Below are 25,321 nucleotides of genomic sequence, written 5' to 3' on the forward strand. Positions count from 1 at the left end.
AAAGGCCTTCCAATGTCCCACAAGCACACTCTAAAAAGCAAATTGTAACAAAAAACTGAGGAACTACATTGTTTAGATTACCATAAGTAGTAAGATTGGGACAGTCAATCAGGCCAGTGAGTACCTTGGTGAATACAGAATAGTGGGGAAGCAATCAGCAGCTTTTGGATGATTGCTCACAGAACTATATGCATCAACAAAATATGTGGGAGGTGGAGGAGGAAGTGCAGAAGAATAAGACGACCAGCATTTTATTTGCTCTTGGTCACCGGCCAGTTGGAAAAGCATACCCTTAAGTACTAGAGACTGGAAGCAGCTCCACATCTGTCTGAATTATAAGTGAGTACTTGGGTACAGCAAGCCTGGGAGTATTTGTGGAGCTGTTGCCACAACAACCTAGCATATCCTTAAGTACCAGAGACTGGAAGCAGCTCCACACCTGTCGAAATAAGTGAATACTTGGGTACAGCAAGCCTGGGAGTATTTGTGGAGCTGTTGCCACAACAACCTAGTACCTGCAGAAGAAAGCAAAAACCATTCATTCATTCATTTTTCAATCAGGGACATCACTGGCAAGACCAACATTAATTGCCCATCTCAACAGCCACTTTCAACTGCTGCAAATCTAAAGGTGTAGGTACCCTCTGAAGAGTTTTTGGAGATGAGGGGTGGGGTGAAACTAAGCAACAGTGAAGGTGCCGCAAAATATTTCAAAATCAAATATATTGCTGGACCGCTGATAGTGCTCTGAAATTTATAAAATTCTGGTTGTGAGTGCTTGTACCTAGAATGGGAATTATTCTCATGGCCATTTAAAAAAATCTTATATAGTAAAGATAATGCAAAATTATATTCTTCACATACAATTCTAGACTTGAGTGTCTGCTGCTCCTCGGCATTATTCAGTTCAGTTTATTGTCACGTGTACCGAGGTACAGTGAAAAGCCTTTGTTATTCAACTTCCAGCCCCAAGTATAATAATTCTGTAGAGAGAAAAGGTTAACTTTATTTTTAAATCTACTCTTATTACCAATTCAAGCCAACATAATATATGAGGGAAACTTTCCTGAACTCTCCTCCTCCCTCTATAGAAGGATCATATCATTCACTGTATTTGTGGAAATATTCTTTGCACATCCTGCATGAAGATGGTGACCATATTTTCAGGAATATTCATTCAGGTCAAACTATGAGATATCCTGACATTGAGAGAGTAATCATGTAAAATGCAAGTTCTTTTTCTTGCTGTTCATCCCTCCAATCATTGCTTCTTTCCATTTACTTCCCAAACCTCTGAGACACAGTTACATTCATAATTACCCAGCCCAGACAATATTGCCCATAATGTTTCTTTGTGTGTTTTGTGTGGGGGGGTAAGGGGGAACCGCTTCGGTCGCCTCCTCCACGGAGAGGCGAGTTTTTCCAGGTCGCCTCCCCCGTGGCCTAACATCAAGGATCGACGCGGCCTTTCCCGGAGACGCGCCCGGGGCTTCAGCGGCGGGCGCAGCGTGGACTCTCGGCGTGGAGCGGGTGAGCCCTCGCTGGGGCTCGCTGGAGGGGAGCGCTCCATTTCGCTGGCCCGGGGCAGCCGGCAGCCTGAAGTCGCAGCCTGAAGTCGCGGTCTGCAGAGCTCCAGCTGGTGCGGCGTCTACAGCCCGGGATCTCACGTTGGGGACCCGGGGGAAGAAGAAGCCATCACTGCCGGCCCGCGGCCGACTTCTACCGCGGGTCCGGCATGGACTTACCATCACCCCTGGAGGGGAGCTTCGACCGCCGGCCCTGCAGTCTACGGTGCTTCTGGCTGCGGCGGGGACTTAAATCTTGACCGCCGGTTTGCGGCCTACAACAACTTAAAGCCGCGGTCTCCGGTGAGGAAGAGCTGATCCTGGACTGACTCTGGACTCTGGTCCTGACCACGGGGGGGAAATGGAGGAGGACTGGCCAAATTTTGTGCCTTCCACCACAGTGATGAATGCTGTGGTGGATGTTTGTGTTACAGTTTTATTGTGGTTGTGTGTTCTTTATTATTGTATCGCTGCAGACAACCCAAATTTCCACCAGCCTGGCTGTGTGGCAATAAATTATATCTAATCTAATCTAATCTAATTGAAGTGTCTTGGTATTCACTTTGAACAGAAGGAAAACAAATTTGAATGATGTTGAATTAAATGTTCAGAACATCATATTGAACCATTAGATGAGACTAAATACGTGGCTTTACCATCAACAAAAGCACCTATTCCATCTCTGCAACATCACCCAACTCTTCCATTGCTGTTTTTTGTTACTCTTACACATCACCATTTCAAGATATTTCATGCACATAAGTTCATATTCCAGCAGTCATAACTTTGAGTTCATCAAAATCTCTGCAGGCCATGTCCTGACTTGGAATATCCTGTTTACCCAAGAACACAGCACTTAATGATTGCATTTTAAAATTAACCATCTTCATATGCATCCATTCATCCTTCATATTTCAGGATTTCCAACACTCAGAAATGCCTACGCACCGAGCATCTTGTGCATATGCAGTTTAATCTGAGATTAAAATCAACCTCTGGCAGCCATGCCTTTAATTGCCAAGGCCCGAAGCTTCCCTCCCTAAATTCTCTCTCTCTCTCACCCACATTACCTACCATTCAGGCCACACAAAATGAGTCAAATTCTGTTTGAAAACTGTTACATGAATCTGAAAAGATTTTACTACATTAAAATGATTTGATAGTTGCTGTTGAGAATAGCAAGAAGAAGAACATTTAAAAAAGCTAAAAATCATGTGTTAAATTCCAATTAGGTTAACTTCGAAGGCTCGTCAAATTCTGGTTTCGCTCCCACATGAAAACGTATTTAATACAAGAATTAGTCATTCCTTTTGAAGTTGTACAAATCTCTGGTCAGATGGCTGCATTGCATACAAGGCACCACATTTTGTCGATAAAAAATCTTGCAAATTTTTATTTTACCCGAGACAATACCGAATTAAGAGTTAAATTTCAAAATAGACTGCGTATACAAGATCTATTTAATTGAGTGCAGATGACTTGAGGGATGCTCTAATTGAAGAGTTTAATATGACGACTAATAGATTTAATAGAGCACAGAGACAATAACCGTTTCCTCTGGTGATGCATTACAACACAAAAAGATACCACAAAATTAGAGCCAGCCCTGTTCCGCAATGGTATCAAAAATACAACACTCCACACGGAAGATAGTGGAAAATTGAAATGTTTAACCTCCCCCCTCCCCTCCCAACTCGCTACAAAAAAGCCATGGGATTAGGATATTAGGATACTAGAAAGTTAGATTATTTCATTGAGGAGATTGGTAGCAGAAAGGCAAATCTAGGTTAAGGAACAAAATGGCCTACGTCTGTTCCTAGTGAACAAATACATACAAGCATGAATATCCAACCTAGCTTCGTGAAATACACACAAATGATTAAATTGAGTTAACTGAGTTTTAAAATAATATTGTTAACACAGTTCCAGAGCCCTGACCAATATTAATCCCTTAAATCAACATCACAAGAACATTCCATTTGTTCATTCAGCACGCTGCTGTTTATGGGAGTTTGCAATGTGCAAATTGGCAATAACGTCTACAAATCAAAAATTCCCCAGGAGTACTCAAGACTGTGCAAAATGGCCAAATAAATAAAGACATATACTTTCTTTGTTGTTTTTTTTTCAACGTTCAAGGTTAAGGTCAGTTTATTGTCACATGTACCAATTAAAGTACAGTGAAATTTGATAATACTAACAAAAATATTGAAGAAACAACAGCGGGTACACCCTTTGCTGCCAGCAACTACACTACCACTTTGGCATGGGAGCAGGAGGGTTTTTAGTATCTACCAATTGCTCTATTTGAAGTTTCGTCTTGCATAACAAAGCCAGGCTTCATGATATCCTCACTACTACTAAAATATATCAATGTAAATGGTGATTGTGTGTTGCAATACAGACAAAGGCTGTAAGTTAAACATCTGAAATGGTCATTGATTCACAGAATAAGTCCAATTCAGTCGTTCTTCCACTAGTTAGAAAGGCTCCAGGCTACATCTGATCCCACTTTTATTATGTATTAGACCAAGTGGGATCCATTGGGTCCCGTCCCCCATGGCGGCAGGGGGGGGGGGGGGCATGGCATCACAGGGGAGGGCTGGCCACCGAACACAATACTCCACCACTCACCCATAGGTTCCAATACTCAGCACACCCTAGAGAGGGAGGGGGAGTGGCAGAGAGGGAGGGGGAGTGGCAGAGAGGGAGGGGGAGTGACAGATAGGGAGGGAGGGGGCAGGGAGGGGAGGGAGGGGGCAGAGAGGGAGGGAGGGGGCAGAGAGGGAGGGAGGGGGCAGGGAGGGGAGGGAGGGGGCAGAGAGGGAGGGAGGGGGCAGAGAGGGAGGGGGGGCAGAGAGGGAGGGGGGGCAGAGAGGGAGGGGGGGGCAGAGAGGGAGGGGGGGCAGAGAGGGAGGGGGGGCAGAGAGGGAGGGGGGGGCAGAGAGGGAGGGGGGGCAGAGAGTGAGGCGGGGCAGAGAGGGAGGGGGGCAGAGAGGGAGGGGGGGCAGAGAGGGAGGGGGCAGAGAGGGAGGGGGGGGGCAGAGAGAGAGGGGGGGCAGAGAGAGAGGGGGGGCAGAGAGAGGGGGGGCAGAGAGAGAGGGGGGGCAGAGAGGGGGGCAGAGAGGGAGGGGGGCAGAGAGGGAGAGGGGGGCAGAGAGGGAGAGGGGGGCAGAGAGGGAGTGGGGCAGAGAGGGAGGGGGGCAGAGAGGGAGGGGGGCAGAGAGGGAGGGGGCAGAGAGGGAGTGGGGCAGAGAGGGAGTGGGGCAGAGAGGGAGTGGGGCAGAGAGGGAGTGGGGCAGAGAGGGAGGGGGGCAGAGAGGGAGGGGGGCAGAGAGGGAGGGGGGCAGAGAGGGAGTGGGGCAGAGAGGGAGTGGGGCAGAGAGGGAGTGGGGCAGAGAGGGAGTGGGGCAGAGAGGGAGGGGGCAGAGAGGGAGGGCGGCAGAGAGGGAGGGCGGCAGAGAGGGAGGGGGCAGAGAGGGAGGGGGCAGAGAGGGAGGGGGCAGAGAGGGAGGGTGAGGTAGAGACCTCACTCCATCTCCTCCTCATTATTTCCCTCATCCTCCTAACCTCACTCCCATTCGTTGGCACATCACCTGCCCAGGTCGTAGAGCAGAGCCAGGGCCTGGAACTCGGCCTGGTTCTCGTCTTCAGCCCAGTTCTCGTATCCGTGACTGTAGACTGCAGCCGTCCGCTAAGCCACCGCATGGGCTCCAGTCCAGGCCCTGACTTAAACTCTGGGCTCGTCCCTGACCCTGGCTCATCCTTGGTTCCACCTGTGGCTTCTTTTTCGGTCGCGGTCACAGCCCCATTCCAAGCCTCGGGCTCGGACCTCACTCCTGCTCCAGGCTCGTCTCCAACCCAGGCGTGGGGCTCGGCCCGCGGCAGTAGCCTCCCCACCAGGCCACAGCGGGCTTGGACCCGAGCGAGGCCGCGGGCGGGCGTGGAACTGAGGACCCTGAGCTAGGCCGGGCATGGCCCCAAGGAACCGGAGCGAGGCTGCGGGCAGGCGTAGACCCGAGGACCCCTAGCGAGGCCGCGTGCGGGCGTGAAACTGTGGACCCCGAGCGAGGCCGGGCATGGACCCAAGGACCCCGAGCGAGGCTGCGAGCAAATGTGGACCCGAGGACCCCAAGCGAGGCCGCGGGCGGGTGTAGATGCGAGAACCCGAGCGAGGCTGCGGGCAGGCGTGGACGCGTGGACCCGAGCGAGGCCACGGGCGGGCGTGGAACTGAGGAACCCGAGCGAGGCCAGGCATGGACCCAAGGACCAAGCGAGGCTGCGAGCAGGCGTGGACGCGAGGCGCCGACCTGAGCAATAGTGCCCGCCCACCTCATTGTGATGTCATGTCTTCAAAGATGGCAATGTCAGAATGAAGCATCAAGCATGAGAATGAAGCAGGTCGACCGTTGGGTAGGCGGTGAAGTATTTGAGGAATGTTTTGGAAATGCGGCCCTCCCTCTGACGTCACTCGAACCTCGTGGAATATTCTATGTGTGAAACGGGCTCCGAGTCACCCGAGCCTTCGTGCCCGCCCACCTCATTGTTTTACGCTGGTCGTTTTAAAAGGGAGATTTTTTTTTTTTTTTTTTTAACTTTAACCAGCAATAAGTTATGAAATAAAGCATGAAATAAAGAAATAAAGCTGTCACTGCTTAGAAGGGAAAAATGTAAGTCGGAATATGTAAAAATGTTATTATTACCGTGCAGTGATTTTGTGAAAATATAAAGACACACACATATACACACATACAAGGTGAGAGTTTTAAAGTTATAGAGATAGAGATATCGGTTACCCAAATATTTAGTGGAAGTTTATACAAAAGAGCATAACAATAAATATCTACCTCTTATAAAGTTTGTTGCAAATTGGCTTTACATGGCACAGAACCATTATTTGGATTTATCGAGGTTGTAATGAGATTAGTCATATTAAAAGCTATAATGAATGTACATTGCCCCATCAGCGATGCTACATGGTTTTCAATAAACTTTGAAATACACCATGATTACACAAGATCATTTAGTCAGCCTTACTTAGAAGAAATAGTATATTTAATCAATTCTTATGATCCACAAATAAACCTCATAATGATAGTTTTAATTTTTTTCACATCATATTTTTCAATTTTATGCATAAACATTGGAAAATATGCTGCAACAACCAAAATGGTAATAATGAGAAAAAAAAAACTAAAAATATAAGTTAGAGCAAAATTTTAATATTTGGCTTTCTCAAAGTATCCAGAGAAATGTTGAATTTGAAACGAATTTCAGCTCCGGTTAGTTTATTGTCACGTGTACCGAGGTACAGTGAAAAGCTTTTGTTGCGTGCTAACCGGTCAGCAGAAAAACAATACATTAGTACAATCGAGCCATTCACAGCGTACAGATAGATGATAAGGGAATAACGTTTAGATAAAAGCCAGGCAAGTCAGATCAAAGATAGTCCAAGGGTCACCAATGAGGTAGATAATAGTTGAGGACTGCTCTCTAGTTGTGGTAGGATGGTTCAGTTCCGACACTCAATCAACGAAAAGGTTGCCTGAAGATCAAAACCAGAGACCTGGCACAAAATACATGGTCTACTGCACAGCATGTTGCTTCTCCCACTCTGCCCCCAACCTCCCAAATGTTTTTTTGGGCAGGAATTACCAGCAGTACATAACCAAAGGCACTCCACATCCTCTGAAAAGCAAACCAATAACAGTTACCTTTCATGGGCCGACTAAGGCTCTCTTGTCAGCTCGATCCTGCACATTCCCAACACCAGACTCTGAAAACAGTATATTCGAGTTCTGTTATGTGAATTGATTACCAGGCAGACAAAACAAAATGTGAAGATTTGTTCAAAACTTGAGATAATGAAACATCACCATTTTTCTCGGGATTCCCTGGCCTCTGTCTGTTCAAAGTGGAGAAGGAACATTGAGGATCATATTGTGGATTTGTTTAAAGAGTAGGGAAGTGCACCTCATCACAAACTACTCACCTGCCTACCCCATGAGGCACCTCTTGCCCCGTCTGTGCATCTGTTTACGCACACATTGTTCTCATCTGTCCGCTGGTACAGCACAATGGTGCAGCAGTAGAGTTGCTGCCTTACAGCACCAGAAACCCTGGTTTGGTCTGGACCACGGATGCAGGCTGTAAAAGGGTTGTACGTTCTCCCTGTAACCACATGGGTTTTATATGCTCCATTTTCCTACCACATTCCAAAGACATGCAGATTTGTAGATTAATTGGATTCTGTAAATTGCCTCTAGTGTGTAGGATGCAAAACTGTAATAACATAGTATGTGTGGCTGTTGGTCAGTGCGAACTCGGTGGGCAGAAGGGATTGTTTCTACACTGTATCTCTACAGTGCAAACATTACCCAAAAAAACAAAAACAAAGCAAGTCATCCTCAATTCCAAGGAACCTCTGAAGAAAGCTATTTTCCAGAATTCTCCATGCAATTCCACTTGCAAAACTTTTGAAAAGTCAAGACTGGTATTTACAAGAGGGGCAGTCAAATCAAATACGAGTTCAAACAAAGGTCTGGTCACCAACAATCTGCAGTACAAAAATATGGCACTATAGTAAACACTGAGTATTTGTCCAAGTTACTTACGCTCTATTATAAAATAGATCATACTGGTGAATATTTGTTACATAGAAAATGTCATCCTTTAGTGAGCAGTACACTTGCAACCTCTCCAAGTTAAGAATATTTGCCAGATGATCTAGTAAACATGACAGATTAAATGCAAAAGCCAATCCCACCCCCGCTTTCAAAATAGAGTGAAAATCAAAATCCCTTCAGTGGGAAAATCATGTGTTTATTTAAGGTTTTCTAATTATCTCCAATGTGAATGCTTAACATAACAATTTGATAACATAATCCAAATCAGTTGAAGGTCATAGCAATAAAACCCTCAGAAGAAATACCCCAAACTGTAAGCAGTAGACTCGACTGTCGCTTTGATAATGGGATATTTACAGCTAACTTGACAAGGTTACTTTAGTAAAACGTCATTCAAAATTGAAATATGCAAAGAGTATCTGCCACTAATATGGAGAGATAAATAAGGTTGATATTATATCCAGCCAATAAAGTATTAAGGAAAGAAAGACTAAAAGTGATTAATGCACTCACATGGCTTTACTTGACCCGAGTCTATCAGAGAATTGGGAGTGGTGGTAGATTCATTGGCAAGGATCACAATGTGGGGCAAACAAAAGTTTATGTGACGGCAGTCAAAGCTTTTGTGAGATCAAGAAAGGCCGTGAATAGTGGTGGTGGCTGCTTTCTGCATTTTGCTTGTTTTTATCATTCAATCATATCCCTTGATTGTCAGTATAACAATTATAATTCTTGGAAGAACATCCAAGATCCACAATAAGATCCTGATCAACTTGGATCTCTTTCTACATTGCATAAATTATCTTGAAGAGACAGACATTGACGACAAAACACAGCACCGTCTCCGAAGCCCAACTGCAGCCTTTGGTCACCTGCAGAAAACAACTTGAAGATGAAGCTCTGAAGCCTATCACCAAGATTATGATTAACTGAATAGCAGTCATTCTGTTTGCAGATACATGGACAACTTTCAGTTGGCTCCTCAAAGCACTGGAGATTTAAGATTCAGATTCAGATTCAATTTTAATTGTCATTGTCAGTGTACAGTACAGAGACAACGAAATGCATTTAGCATCTCCCTGGAAGAGCGACATAGCAAATTTAATGCCATTGGTGCATCTGAAAATCTTCAGGCAGAATATGGGAATCAATGTTAACATCCCTTCCTGGACTAACACCTCATGCCAGCTCCAATGTATAGGTCACATCAACAAATTTGAAACCAGATGCCCAAAATAGGCAAATTACTAAACACATCATGGTGAGCAATTTCTGGGAGGATAGGGAAAAAACTCCAAACCCTCATAGAGAATAGTCTCACAGCTTCACTATCTCCTGAAATTGCCTGGCCAAAGACGGCTCAAACTGGCAGAGAAGAATGCAGGAAAGCATTGAGCACGAATATATCTAATCAGAGCTCATGAAGACTGAAAGCAAGCAACAAAAGATGTGTACTGTAATTTAGTTGGATAAAGCCCGACTGTCCCACCTGGATCAGCATTTGTAGATCACAGAATGTTTGGCATGAAAGAAGTCAGAGAACTGTTGTGGAAGCATACAATCAATGCAAAGACAAAGATGCGCAAAAGGGAAGACAGTAAAAAAAACACCTTGCTTCGCCTGTTTGTACCACAACTATTGTGATTGAAAGTGTTAGAGAGATTTTCTTGCAGAAAGCATCATCAGACATAAAAATGATCTCCCGTTGCCCTCAGCCTGACTGAAATGGTCAAAACTCTATACGGCGTGGCTGCAAATGATCTTACATCTGTTCGCTGCAGAAATTTCATTTCGAATTTTCTGCATAATTGAACACGAGTAAGCAAGAATGATGCATTAAATTTTGACCAAATTGAACACATTAGGGAAAAAACATTGATTTACAATCTTCTGTGTCAATGCTTGGACCTTGAATTCTTAGCTTCTACTCGCTAAGCATGTCTCAATGAAAGTCGTGTGGGAAAATAATAATGGTTTTAAAATAATCTTTTTAAAACTCATACTATCCTGTCTTTCATAAATGAACTGGTTGCTTGGAAACACAACAATAGCTGAAAGGAAATAAAGAATTCCCCTCCAAAATAGGAAACCGCTACGGTTTGCATCAAACTATCGGGTGGCGCCAGCAATGGCTGCCTCGCCAACAGTCTGTCTGTTCCTTCCTTCTTTGTGTTTAAATAATGTGTGTTAAATGTATGTTTTTCGTGTTCTTTAGCTTGTTTTGTGGGGGGGGTGGGGGAGTTAGTGAAAGCTTTTTCTAATCTTTTACCTGGACGGAGATGACATTTTTTTCCCCGTATCGTATCTCCGTTCGCACTGTGGACTAACATCGAGGAGTTGGCGGCCTTTGCTGGAAATCCACCGGGAGCTCCATCGCGGGGAGCCTGCGGACTTACCATCACGGAGCTTCAAATCTGGGTAGAGATTGATTTTAGGGAACTCCAAGCCACAGGAGCTTCGACTGCTGGCTGCGGGAGCTTCGATCGCCCCCAACAGGGGACAGTTCGACTGTCCCGACCACAGGAGAATAAAGAGGAAGATGATTGGACTTTTTTGCCTTCCATCACAGTGAGGAATGTGGTGGATGTTTATGTAGTTGTATGACTTATGTAGTCGTGTGTCTTGTTCCTTTTTTGTATGGCTGTATGGTAATTTGCATATCACTGCACTTTAATTGGTACACGTGACAATAAAAGACCTTTGAAACCTTTGAAACTAATTAAATAGAAAAAATACATCCAGGATTAGATTATTTTCCCACTAACCTTGGAATAAGTTGGAAAGAAAACACCTTTAAAGTCTTTAAGAACAGTCATATTAAATCATTTACAAGAATTGATGACAAGTCACCTTCCACAGTCTAAATGAAAAGCTTATTTTGCTCATTGAACTTACCACAAGCACATTAATATAACTCTGACCTATTGTCAAGGTTAGAAGGTACATTGCAAACCAGAAGTATCATGTTAGTTAGATTGCTACACAACACAGTAATCGGCCATTTCTGCTCAATGGGCCACTGCATTTTTCAATTAAATGTCGGTTGACCTACAGCGTGTTCCCATTTTTACATCTTTGCTCTGCATCACCAAGAATTTCCTTGTCCGCTGACCAGTTAATCAAAGAATCAATGCAACCAGCCAGCTGACTGAAATTAAAGGGCCTGTCCCACTTTCCCGAATTATCCCAAGTTTTCCCCTTGATTCAAACTCGGAGAATGTCCGTAGCGAGTCCGTAGGAGGGCGTAGGAGTCTGTAGATATATCGTAGTGGCTCGTTATGCCAGCCGTAGGTACTCGGGGCATCAGGTAGGTCGGGACGTTTTTTTCCAGCATGACAAAAAAGTCCACAAGTAAAAAGATAGTCGGGAGGAGAAAGATTCCAACTTTCGTAGTTCACAAAAATCGTGATTTTTAAAATTTTATTTTTTGAGGTCCTTTCAACTCGGAAGGGGACTCGGGAAAGTGGAACAGGCCCTTTACCAGCACACGTTACGTTAATGCTCTATGTAGGTGCTACATTCAGACTACTCACGGAGCAGCTTGGAAGTTCAGACAAACCTACTTGGAATGTGGTCATTCACTTGAACTTTTATTTCAGCAATGATAATAAAGACATAGTTTAACTCTAGTGTCAATAGTGAGATGGGAGATTGCAACCTTCACGTTGTCCACCCTGTTTTACCTATCAACCCGACGTGCAAATGAATAGATGTAGTGTTTTGTTAGGCTGTGCATGCCACACGCAAAAAGAAGAAGTGTCAATAGTTTGTTTGGTTTCAGTCATCCAATATATTAGTAGAGAAAAGAGAGGGAATGGAATGCTGGCTCTAGGTTCTTCTTCAGGCCCTTACGTATTGATAGGTTCCCATGTATGTATTAGGGTTTTAATCCAGAGTCTGTGCTCCATTACATTTTGGAGAATAGTCCAATCTGTAAATTTAGGGTAATAGGGCCACCAATAAACTCAAATTGTTAGAATAAGAAAAGTTTCAGAATTCAGAAGTATAACAGTTTCACCCAAGTTTTAAACCCCAGAAACAACTTGGCTATTCGAGTCTACCAAGTTTTATTTAATCAACACTGGAGGTTTTATGTCCATTTGCTATGGAACAGGCTGTTTATTTTAGAAAAAGGGACAAAGCTTTGCATTAACCATTGCAGTTGTGGTTTGATTAATAAAAAGTGACAATGTCTTGTGTCTTAAATAATGTTGCAGTGTGCTGAACAGCAGCACATTCTCATGACTGCGTAGCCAGTCACAGTGCGAACTCCATCATCAAGTTCGCTGACGACACCACTGTTGTGGGACGTATCACTGATGGGGATGAGTCAGAGTATAGAAGCGAGATCGAGCAACTGTCCATATGGTGCCAGCGCAATAACCTGGCCCTCAACACCAGCAAAACCAAGGAACTGATTGTGGACTTTGGAAGGAGTAGGAGGGGGACCCACAGCCCCATTTATATCAACGGGTCGATGGTTGAAAGGGTCAATAGCTTCAAATTCCTGGGCGTGCACATCTCTGAAGATCTTTCCTGGTCCAAGAACACTAATGCAATTATCAAGAATGCTCATCAGCGCCTCTACTTCCTGAGAAGATTACGGAGAGTCGGTTTGTCAAGGAGGACTCTCTCTAACTTCTACAGGTGCACAGTAGAGAACATGCTGACCGGTTGCATCGTGGCTTGGTTCGGCAATTTGAGCGCCCTGGAGAGACTACAAAAAGTAGTAAACACTGCCCGGTCCATCATCGGCTCTGACCTTCCTTCCATCGAGGGGATTTATCGCAGTCGCTCTCAAAAAGGCTGGCAGTATCATCAAAGACCCACACCATCCTGGCCACACACCCATCTCCCTGCTACCTTCAGGTAGTAGGTACAGGAGCCTGAAGACTGCAACAACCAGGTTCAGGAATAGTTACTTCCCCACAGCCATCAGGCTATTAAACCTGGCTTGGACAAAACTCTGATTATTAATAACCCATTATCTGTTATTTGCACTTTATCAGTTTATTTATTCATGTGTGTCTATATTTATATCATGGTATATGGACACACTTATCTGTTTTGTAGTAAATGCCTACTATGTTCTGTGTGCTGAAGCAAAGCACGAATTTCATTGTCCTATACAGGGACACATGACAATAAACTCACTTGAACTTCTCTCTAATGGTTGATCAGAAATACTGGCAATGTCAATACACATATTACTCCAGTAAACATAGGGTTATGCAAATAACTCAACAGGAAATGGCGAAAACATTAAGCAACACCAACATAATAAAGAAAGATACAAAGTGCTGGAGTAACTCAGCGGGATCGGCAGCATTTCTGGAGAGCATAGATAGATGATGTTCGGGCTGTGACCCTTGTTCGGATTGATTGTACAAAGAGAGCAAGAGAAACAGAATCTGCATTTTAATTCAAACTCAACCTGAGCACTGCAAAGTCTAAAACACTCTAAATATGGTGGTAGAATTGTAATTTTCATTGATTTCAACAGCTTCCTGTATAGATCTGCTCTGACCAAGAGGGATACAATTTAAAGGAGAGAGAGAGAGAGATTTAGTCCAAGAATACAGCAGTGCATGTTTCCTGCTTCACAACACGGGCACCATGCAGATCTGGCCTGCTATGGAGCAAGTAATGTTTGCCTGGCAAGTGATCATTTCCCAACAAAGTGAACCATCTTGTATTGCCATTCAATGTTATTAACTGCAAAATCCCACCACCCAGATGGTTACTATTGGCCAAAAATGAAATTGGGCCACCCACAATAATCATGACTACGAGAGCAGATCATAGGGTAGGAATTCTCTGGGAAGTGACTGCATTGCTGATGCCTTGACATCATCTACAAGGAAGCAGCATAAAAGAATAACATGCATTTGTCTGGCAATGGTAAACAAATCATCATCCAGGACATGCAGAGCTCAATGGGGCTCCCATCCACCACCGTATTAAATCATGCCCTCGAGTGTGTAAAATCTACTAAATACTGTGAACAGCAAGGCTTCTTACAGCAGCATCTAAACCTACCACCTATTAGAACGTCAGCTGGCACAAGGACAGGATACCGGGAAATATCACCACTTGCAAATATATCAACAAATTGCACAACTTCCAGAAATCGTTATCTTCTAAAGGGTTATTAGAATAAAGACCACCCTTCACAGCAACACCCACATTCCAGAAATGAAAGAAAAAAATCTTCAACTACACACAAATATATGTAGTATCATATTGTAAACTCTTAAATAATTTGAAAATGTATATGCAATATAGATAGCAATACCAAAAAGCAAATTTGACACTACACCAATAGCAGTAAAATAACTATAAAGCATTAGCAAAGCCTTAAGACAGAAAGCTCTACAGAAGCATGGATTTATTATTTTTATCCAGAAAGACTTGTCCGAGTCTCCAGCTATTCATGGAAGTCTTTAACCACGTCTTTTGTACGCTGAGATTACAGATATCCTGACGGGATTAGAAATTGACATCTAACCTGAAATTATAGCCAATGCCTTCGATTTCTTTTTTTTTTACTGCTTTGGCAACTTGCAAAATGCAGTCCCTGCACTCACCTTTCACCCTGTTGTCTCGTCGTATAGAGTTCTCTACTCTGAAAACTCAGTCACCTCCAGAGTCACTGCTAAGGAAATTAAAGAGTTTGTGGTTTCAGCATAAAGCTTAACTGTACCCAAATGAGTCTTGCTAATTATGCAGCACCCTTGGCACGAACTGCTAATTAAACACACCTGAATTCTTCTCAACTCTGGTGGTAGCAGACTGGTTTCTGCAAATTGAAGCAAAGTTATGAGAGAATAACAAACTCCCATACCCGAGGCATTAGAAATTTTAGGATGTGGGCAGCCAGACATGCCTCACCTATGACTCTCTGTCTACTCTACAAGCGCCTTGAGTATTAGAAAGGCGCTATATAAATCCCATCCATTATTATTATTACTCTTGGAGTAGGATGACTACACAATACCACACACACCATGAAATCGGAAGGGAGCGAAGCATGTTACCTCAAGCGATCCCTCCATCCTATTCTTTCCCATCCTGTCTTGATCAAATACAGGGGAACATCCTGCCTCTTTTACTGTTAACTCCACCACACTGACAACTTTTGAGAAGATATCCAATTAGTCCCACTGACCTGTCCATTCCACATTGCTCAGCAAATTCCAGCCAGCCGGTTATCAAAATCACAATACCTCCAATTAGCTTAAATGTTTAAACATCCTGTTTACGTGCAGCATAGTTGGGAACATTTCAGCTGTGAATCGCCAGAGAACAGATTCCATTGTTATATTACTTTGCTATGTCTGGTACCTGGTTGTTCATGTACATTAAGGACATTGTGAGCTGACACATTTAATAAAGAACCTATGCCACCATTGCATAGACAGTGATGTCTTTCTCCACACATCTTAAAACATGTTTCAATTCCGTTTAAATTGAACTGAAATGTTAATTCTGTTCCCTCTCCAAAGATGCAACTGGCCTAGCTGAGTATTTTCAGCTTTATCTGTTTCTATCCATGCAGAATATTCGCTCCATGAAAAAAAAATTCTATAGAATGGTTTTTTCACACTTGTGTATACCTACATTGCTATTGATAAAGAAAATGTAAAAAAAATAGTTTAATTGCTGGAATCACCTTTTTTTAAATAAATTCACTGCATCATGTGATCATTGACACATATTATCAAAGAGCAAAACAAAATATAGGCTGCTAATCTGAAGCAAAAACAGATTGCTGGAAGGGTTCACAATACCAGGCAACACCCGGAGATAGAGAAGGAGAAATTACGTTTCACGTCCAGACCATTTCAACAAAAGGGTTCTAATAAAAGGTCACCTTCAAGAAACATTAACTTTGTTTCTTTATCTGCGAATGCTACCTGACCTGCTATCTTCAGCATTTTCCTTTTCTTAATAAAATTCGCAAAAGGTTTTGTTCATTTTGAGGCAAATGAGATAGTTGTCAGCCCAGTCCAGTAGTAAAATATACATAATCTAAAATATTAAAAAAGTAACTATGAGAGAGACTCAAGCGACTGCATATGCTGGAATCAGGAGCAAATGGCAGACTGGTAGGTGATAGGTGGAACCAGATAAAGGAGGGATGCTGAGCAGATGGAACTAGGTGAGGGAGGGTAAAAGGAAGGTGAACCAAGGGAGAAGAAATTCATGTAGGTAGTAATGTGGATAATTGGCATGTAGAATGAGGTAGGATTGTGTGGTAAGAGTCGCTGGTAGATAAAGTCGAGTCACAGGTAGATAAGGTGGTCAAAAAGGCTTTTGGCACATTGGCCTTCATCAGTCAGAGCATTGATTATAGAAGTTGAGAAGTCATGTTGCAGTTGTATAAGACGTTGGTGAGACCACATTTAGAGTATTGTGTTCAGTTCTGGGCACCATGTTATAGGAAAGATATTGTCTAGCTTGAAAGGGTTCAGGAAAATTTACGAGGATGTTGCCAGGACTAGAGGGTGTGAGCTATTGGGAGAGGTTGAGAAGGCTGGGTCTCTATTCCTTGGAGCACAGGAGGATGAGGGGTGATCTGATAGATGTGCACAAGATCATGAGAGTAATAGATCAGGTAGATACACAGAATCTCTTGCCCAGAGTAGGCGAATCGAGGACCAGAGGACGTAGGTTCAAGGTGAAGGGGAAAAGATTTAATAGGAATCTGAGGGGTAACCTTCTCACACAAGGTGGGTGTATGGAACAAACTGCCAGAGGAGGCAGTTGAGGCTGGGACTACCCCAATGTTTAAGAAACAGTTAAGACAGGTACATGGATAGGACAGGTTTGGAGGGATATGGACCAAACGCAGGCAGGTGGGACTAGTGTAGCTGGGACATGTTGGCCGGTGTGGGCAAGTTGGGCCGAAGAGCCTGTTTCCACACTGCATCATTCTATGACTATGAGAATGATGAGTCTAGGTAACAAGGCAGGGTTGGGGAGGAAGTGGGAATGGGATGGAAAAGGTAAACAAAGAAGGGGATCCTGGATGGTCTGATGGGAGTGGGAAATAAACACGGGGGTAGTGGGTTAGTTGAATTCTGAAAATTCAATGTTCATATTATTGGGCTGTAGGCTACCCAAGCTGAATACGAGGTATCGTTCATCTAGTTTGTGTTTGACCTCAGTATGTAGAAGACCAATGACAGACAGGTTGAGGTAGGAATGGGAAGGGGAGTTGAGATGACATGCAACAGGAAGCTCAGAAATGGCCTCTACAATGGCAAAACCTAACGTACACTCATTGACTGTTTTCAGAGCCCTGTGTTCTGTCCACAGTGGTCGATCATCTTGAGCTTCCAGTTTATTGGAAACTCTGAAGACTGAAGTCCAAAATAAAATCAGAAAACAGTGGAAATGTACAAAAGGTTACATCAATACAAGGAAAAGATAATATGTGTAAAATCTTTAAACCAATAAATTAACCTCACCTCTTTTATATTCAGATGTTCAAAGGCTTGCCACGCATATCCTCCATTTCCATTTTTAAGGCAGCTGGAATTATTCTGGAAATAAGGAAAGAAAATATTAGCAATTCTTCCCCAAATAAAGCTAATTTTGCATATCTTTCATTCATTGTTCTTTACTCTCCACATCACCATCTATATCTCTCGTTTCCCTTATCCCTAACCAGTCTGAAGAAGGGTCTCGACCCGAAAACTCATCCATTCCTTCTCTCCAGAGATGCTGCCTGTCCCGCTGAGTTACTCCAGCTTTTTGTATCTATCTTTGGTTTAAACCAGCATCTGCAGTTCCCTCTCACACACTTCAGAATGTGCTGCAGGTTCAAAAGATCAAACATTTCCCTGGTAGACAAAAATGCTGGAGAAACTCACCGGGTGAGGCAGCATCTATGGAGCGAAGGAAATAGGCGACGTTTCGGGTCGAGACCCTTCTTCAGACTCTCTCATTTTCCCTCATAATTTTCAAAGCACTCAACCTCAACAAGAAGTATTTTTCAACAGTGTGGCCTGTGCTACACCCTCCCAATACATTCCCCGACAGCTTAATCCCAATACAGTCCATTAGAATTCATAATCCTGGACAACGCATCAGACTAGAATTGTTGGTGCTTGAATACACTTACATTACACTGGAGTTTAGGATTAACATAAAGTCATTAGCATTAATTATCACTGCTGTGGGAAAATGAACGGGACAAACTGGTACTAAAAGAAAATACATCAAGACTTGAGCAGTGAGAGTATCAGTTTAGGTTTACTGGTCACTGAAGCCAGATGAGAAAGTTGTTCGTTCAAAACTCAGTGAAGCATGCAATCCCTGTCAATACGCAAGCAAAGTCAGAGCTGGCATCTTTCAGCTGAGACAAAGGAAAAACTCATCTCATTCAAACATTCACATAGACATCAATGATCGCATAGCACTGTTAAAGTGAGTGGGAAATTCTCACCAATACCTTGGTCAATATTCTTTCCTCTAACATAATCACATTGGATTACTTGATTATTCATCTTATTTTCAGCTCAACAGCAAAGCATAGAATACGCCTTTCTGCACATCACACCCGTAGCAGCCACCGAATATCATCTATACTGTTCCCATTATCTAGCACGTGGATTATAGCTACAACACTTCAAGTGTGCCTCAAAATACTTAAAATCTTGAGTACTGTTTCCATCACGCCCTCGCGTTGAATACTTCATATTTCAATCACTGCTGGGTAAAATAATTCTTTAAGCCCCCCTCCTATGCCTTACGTTAAACCCATTCCCTCTTACTCTTTGGAATGTCACTGTACAAGACTGTCTACCAGATGTGCTCCCAATCAACAATGGCTACATGCCAAAATTTGTTGGCAGCAAATTTCTTGGGACATTGTGGAATTGTGCACGGTACTCAACAAGTTCATAATCTTTTTTTCCCTCTTGGCTGGAGTTAAGAAAATGGGCTTCCTCCACTGCCAGAGTGAGGCCACACGCGAACTGGAAGAACAGCACATCATATTCTGCTTGGGTCGCTGACAACCCAACAGCATGAACGTCAAATTCATCAATTTTAGGTAACCTCCCTCTTTTCTCACCCACAGCACCACCTCCTTCTCCCTCTCTCCTCCTTCCCTCCCCAGAGCCACACATTGACTCCCACCTATTTCTCCCCTCCACCACCCACCTGCTATTTTCCTTTCTCTGGCTTCACAATCTGCAACTCTTCCAATTTGTATCACACCTATTGTTCTTATCTCTGGGCTTTGTTCCATCTGCCACGCTTTGTCCCTTTCCAGCTTTCTTCTCCCCCTCTACAATCAGTCTGAAGAAGGGTCCACACATGAAAACATCCATGTTCTTCAGAGATGCCGCCTGACCTGCTGAGTTACGCCAGCACCTTAAGTTCTTTTGTGTGTTAAATCAGTACCTGACCTAGTAACTGCTTTATGCTGACAACAGGTAAACAAATCAGGAACTTTTAAAAACAGCTACATCAATGCCTAGCAACGAGGGAAAACTGCAACAACAACAAAAAAAGATAAATAACTTCCATTTGAAATCTTTTGGCATGGGAATTCAAAAGTTAAAATCCAAACATGCTGCTGTAACATTTAGAAAACATTTCATGTGGTTTCCATTTGGAGGAAGTTTAAAAGTAAAATAAGGTTCAAAAATGGCACTCCACACATAAGAACTTCAAACAGAAAATTAGTTTCTGCACTCTTAATTGCTTATGTGGACAATGTGGTACTTTACAGCGAAACTCAAACTACTTTTGCAAGATCATCTCAGGTCAGATTTTAGATCAATATGGCATGACCCAAACCCAGAAGAGAAAGGTAAATACACAGGGCACAAAGGGTAATAGCACTCCACTGAAACATTAACCTACTGAGTTGGGAAACATGATCCTGTATTACCAGATTCACGTCATCGTTATCACTGTGCTGCTCCTGCAGCAAGTCAAGACTCAATTATTGCAGGTCGCATAAACCAGGAAACACCATAATTGCTCCAACAACATAAAATATGAGAATAAGACATTTTAGTTCAATTATTTTCTGGAAATGAATGTGCTGATATTTTTATTCGTGCTTTGTTACCAGTTTTGACACCGCTTCCTGTCACCAAACATAGTAAAACGTGCCAACAGTTGTCAAACCTTGACTAATGGTATTCACCTAATGCAATCAATCAATGCTTAGCACACAGGATAAGAGTATTACATGATATTTTCCAACCCAAATGATTATACAACTTTAAAATACATTTAGAAGATGCAAGTGACACAGCCAAAATCATCATTTATTGCCATTCATCTGAGAGGGCAGTTAAGAATCAAAACACACACACAAGTCAGGACTCACATGTAGGTCATAGCAATGAAGGATAACAGATTTCCTTCCCCAAAAGATGTGAACAACTTTGATTTTTTCCACGACAATCCAGTAGTTTCATGGTCATCACTGGATAAACACTAGCTTTCATTTAAATATAAACTAAATAAAAACTTGCTATTCTGTTCCTCAGCAGCCACTGGAGGATCGGATCAATGATGTAGTTCTCTGGCCTTTTGAGCTGCAACTTAACCTATATACTGCAACAAAAAACAATTCCACAGATGCGGCCTGATCCACTGAGTCCCACCAGCAGTTTATTTTTTGCTCAAGATTCAAGCATCTGCAGCTTCTTGGATCTCCATAGCCAAACACTAACCTGCACCCCAGTTAGAAAGCCACAGCTGTCAACAGGTTTGTTTGAGAGGAGCCAAACTCCCCCAACAAAGATGCTGCTATTAGTAGAGACAAGGAACTATGGATGCTGTTTTACAAATAAAAACAGAGTGCTGGAGTAACACATCAGGTCAGACAGCATCTCTGGAGAACAGTCTCCAGAATTATATCATCTTATGCTCCAGTCTCCAGAATTATATCATCGTACACACATGACTGTGTGGCTAGGTTCAGCTCCAACTCAATAATTAAGTTTGCTGATGACACTGTGGTGGTGGGCCTGATCTCAGACAACGATGAGAAGGCCTACCGGGAGGAGGTGGCTGATCTAGCACTCTGGTGCCAGGATAACAGCCTCCTCTTGAACATCAAAAAAACGAGCTGATCATGGACTTTAGGAGGGCACATCATCCGAGGACGTACACTCCATTGAGGATAAATGGGGATCCTGTGGATAGGGTGAACTGTTTTAAATATCTGGGAGTCCACATCTCCGAGGATATGACATGGGCATCACACGCCTCAGCACTCGTGAGTAAGGCAAGGCAGCGCCTTTACCACCTCAGGCAATTGAGGAAATTCAGAGTGTCTCCGAGGATCGTCCAGTGCTTCTACGCAGCGGCGGTGGAAAGCATCTTGTCCGGGAACATTACCATCTGGTTTGGGAATTGCTCTGCCAAGGACAAGAAGGCTCTGCAGAGAGTAGTGCGTTCGGCCGAACGCACTATGGGAACTTCACTTGCCCCCCTGCAGGAACTATACATCAGGAGGTGCAACTCCAGAGCCAACAATATCATGAGAAACCCCTTCCACCCCTGCAACGGACTGTTCCAGCTGCTACGGTCAGGCAAACGCCTCCGTTGCCATGTGGTGAGAACAGAGAGGTTGAGAAGGAGTTTCTTCCCAGAGGCCATTCGGACTGTAAATGCCTATCTCACCAGGGACTAACTCTACTGAACGTTTTTCCTTCCATTATTTATTATGTAAAGGTATATGTGTGTTATGATTGTGTTTATAGTTTGTTTGGTTGTTTGTCTTTTTGCACAAAAGACCGCGAACATTGCCACTTTCATTTCACTGCACATCTCGTATGTGTATGTGACAAATAAACTTGACTTGACTTGCTGCGATTACCCTCCGCATCCCTAATTCAAAGATGAAAAATTCACCATTTGTGTTTTAAACCTCTATACCTCTGCAAAGCACCAAAAAATGTTTTTTTTTAATGTTAAAATGCAACTAGTACCTGTAGTAGTTGGTGCCATCACTAAGTAAAGATCGTAAAGCTTAAAGGGAGGTAAACCCCAATACTACCTCAGCTAATCTTCCCCCAAGCCCCCTCCAAACCACCTGTTTTACCTTAAGCCCAGCCAGTTTTCACATTTTAGACTAATACCTAAAGAGGAGCTATTTGTCAGGATATTTGAGGGCACTGAAAGCATTTATACGTGTCACAAAGCTAAAGGAAGACTTAATTATTATAAAGCAAGAAAGATCCCTTGAGCAGCAATATGATAAACAGGTATTTTTGATAAAGAGCCAGTTATCGCTTCCATCACATTACACTTCAAAACTTCTGTCACCTTCAATGTGTTCCCACCACCAGTCACATCTTTGCATCCCCCACCCAAACCACACCCTCTCCAGACATTTTGCCCATAAACCAAAGGAAATGTGAAACCTGCCACATGCGCTGGTCTTCCTAGATCGTTTTTTGAATACAAGGGACAGGATGTCATATTGCAGCTTTAAAGGACTTTGTCTAGTCCGCATCTGGAGTATTGCGCACAGTTCTGGATGCCCAATTACAGAAAGGATGGGGAGGTTTTGGAGAGGGTGCAGAAGAAATTCATCAGAATGCTGCCAGGATGAGAGGGTATGAGCTATAAGAAGAGAGACACACAAAATGCTGCAGTAACTCAGCAGGGCAGGCAGCATCTCTGGAGAGATATAAGAAGAGGTTGGACACATTTGGGATTGTTTGCTCTGGAACCTGGCAGAAGTATTTAAAATTATGAGGGGCAAAGAAAGGGTTAACAGTCAGATTCTGCTTGGGTAGCTTACAACCCAACGGTTTGAACACTGAATTCCCCAATTTTAGGTAACTAATCAAACATCCTCCCCATTCTCTTTCTTGTGTCCCACCTGGACTTGCACCCATTTCTCCCCTTCCACCTACATTCATTCCTCTTGCTTCACACTTCACAATTCTTCTACCCAATACAGGAAGGATGTGGCAACAGAAAGATTACAGAAGAGCTGGCTATAAGGACAGAGTGGAACGAGGAAGCAAAGGAGTGGCCTTATGGAAGTTTATAAAATGATGAGTGGGATAGATAGCCAGAGTCTTCTTCCAATGGCAGGGGAGTCAAGAATTGGAGGGCACAGGTTTAAGGTGAGAGGTAAGTTTAAAGAAGATCTGAGAGGCAAGGTTTCTTCCACTCAGAGTGCAGTGAATATCTGACATGATCCATTAAGAGGAGATGGTAGGAGGCAGATACAATTACAATGTATAAAGGCCATCTGTCGAGTACTTTAATAGGAAAGGCATAGCATCACGGTCGGAATGGACAAGGTGAGCCATAAGGGCTCGCTTTTGTGTTGCAGGTTTCTATGAAAAGTATTCTAATATATCAATAAAATACATGTTCTTATTCCGCTTCATTAAAGTCCATCCCTCCACTAAAAGCATCTGAATGAAATGCTGCCTTAAGAAAATGGCATCAAGGATATCCAACATCCAGGCTATTCCTTCTTCTCGCTGCTATCATCAGGCAGGAGATTCAGAAGCCAGAAATCCCCAACCACCAGATACAATTAAAACGGTACTTTCCAACAACCATCAGTTTCTAAAACTGACCTGCAAAACCCCAATTCTAAATCAACAGAACACCTAGGACCAACTCTCACACAATAATAAACTTGTTTTTCTAAAATTGTGTTTTGCACTTGTATATGGTTTTGCACAGTCTTTTTCTTTTCACTGTCTATAGTATGATTTATGCATAACTTATGTTCTGTGTCTGAGTCTTTGTGTCTGTAATTTTGCTGCAAGTAACACTTTCATTGCACCTAAATCTCACTGTCCTCGAGCATATGACGCTCGACGATTAAAACATAATAAAGTAGCTGAAGCAGGACAGTGAATACAATGCAGCTAATACAAGCAATGATACTGAGGATCCATGTTATTGTAACAAATCTCCAATCAGCCAGAGACCAATTAAAAAAAATGACTAAGTAACCAATCTTAGGTTTTAGGCGTATGACCCATTACTCAATGGAGAGATAGATTGCACAACTCGAGTTACAAAATATCTACTGACAATTTTTAACTGCAAAACCATATATCATTGTGTAAATTATTGCAAAGTTTATTCCCCAAGCCAAAAAAGCTTCAAAACTGCAATCTAACCAAATCAATGTCCATATGCAAAAGATAAATGTTTCACAATAGTAGTTTAAATGGTCAAAAAATATTTGCTTAAATGGTCATAACCTACCACAACTTAAGAAATGATTAAATTTATCTCACTGCTGAGGGCCAAGTCTATTTCAGGTTTTGAGATCATGTAATTCAGTGCTGCCTCCTGTCCAGAAGATTTAAATAGCCTGTCTCAATCGCTGTAACCTCATTTTTAATGTTCTTTCTTATTTGGGAACCTGCCACTGCCTGAAGCTATACATAAAAACATTACACATTCACACAACTCAAAATAAAATAAAGCTTGATGATCCATCTAATCTGAGTATTGCAGATTTTAAAAATAGATGTACCAAAGGGGATTCAGAGTACAAGATGAGTCTAAAGAAAGATGGTAATGCTACCCATTCTCAAGCAGAATGATACACTAATTTTACACAATTAAACGTATATTTTGTTAACCAAAAGAAAAATCAACCTTCAGATCTGGTTGGCATTGACAAGCACTGATTGCATTATCTTGTAATAATGGTGAAATGTCTTGAAACACCACTGTCAGGATATTCACATATACTTTAGATATGGAGATCATCTATTTTGGACACAGGAGGAAGAACAGGGTCTTGTGTTCAAATAAGTGTCCCCTGCCAAGTTGTGTAATCACAAGGAAGGATAATTTGCAGGCTAGCTGTGCAAATGTCAGCCGGATGAATAGCTTCATCCTAGGTAATTTCAAGATTTGTGTGTTGCCAATATTTCACCTATCAGAGAAGCATTGTATTTTCCCCATTTTCAATCTCGACATGTGCCTTGAAAGTAGCAGAAATACACTGAGGAATCTGGAGATAAACCAAACATTTATCATCTACAGATTTTGCACTAAACGTCTTATCTCACAAAATTCAAAATAATTGCAAAATGTGATTAAAAAAAATAACAAATTGACTTGGAACAAAATAATAGGTAGATTTTATCAGCATATATG

At 42.7% G+C, this 25,321-nt stretch overlaps 1 protein-coding gene across 7 annotated transcripts in view; it reads right to left on the minus strand.

Annotated features, from left to right (window-relative positions):
• Positions 1–25,321, minus strand: part of sipa1l1 (signal induced proliferation associated 1 like 1) — a 358,473-nt gene that overhangs the window by 304,746 nt on the left and 28,406 nt on the right. For all 7 annotated transcript variants that reach the window (XM_033026817.1, XM_033026813.1, XM_033026811.1 and 4 more), the window contains exon 2: positions 17,665–17,739. The gene's annotated coding sequence lies outside the window, so the exon portion shown is untranslated. The remainder of the gene's footprint in view (positions 1–17,664; positions 17,740–25,321) is intronic.

This window comes from Amblyraja radiata, chromosome 9 (genome assembly GCF_010909765.2).
Source record: "Amblyraja radiata isolate CabotCenter1 chromosome 9, sAmbRad1.1.pri, whole genome shotgun sequence".
NCBI lineage: Eukaryota > Metazoa > Chordata > Chondrichthyes > Rajiformes > Rajidae > Amblyraja > Amblyraja radiata.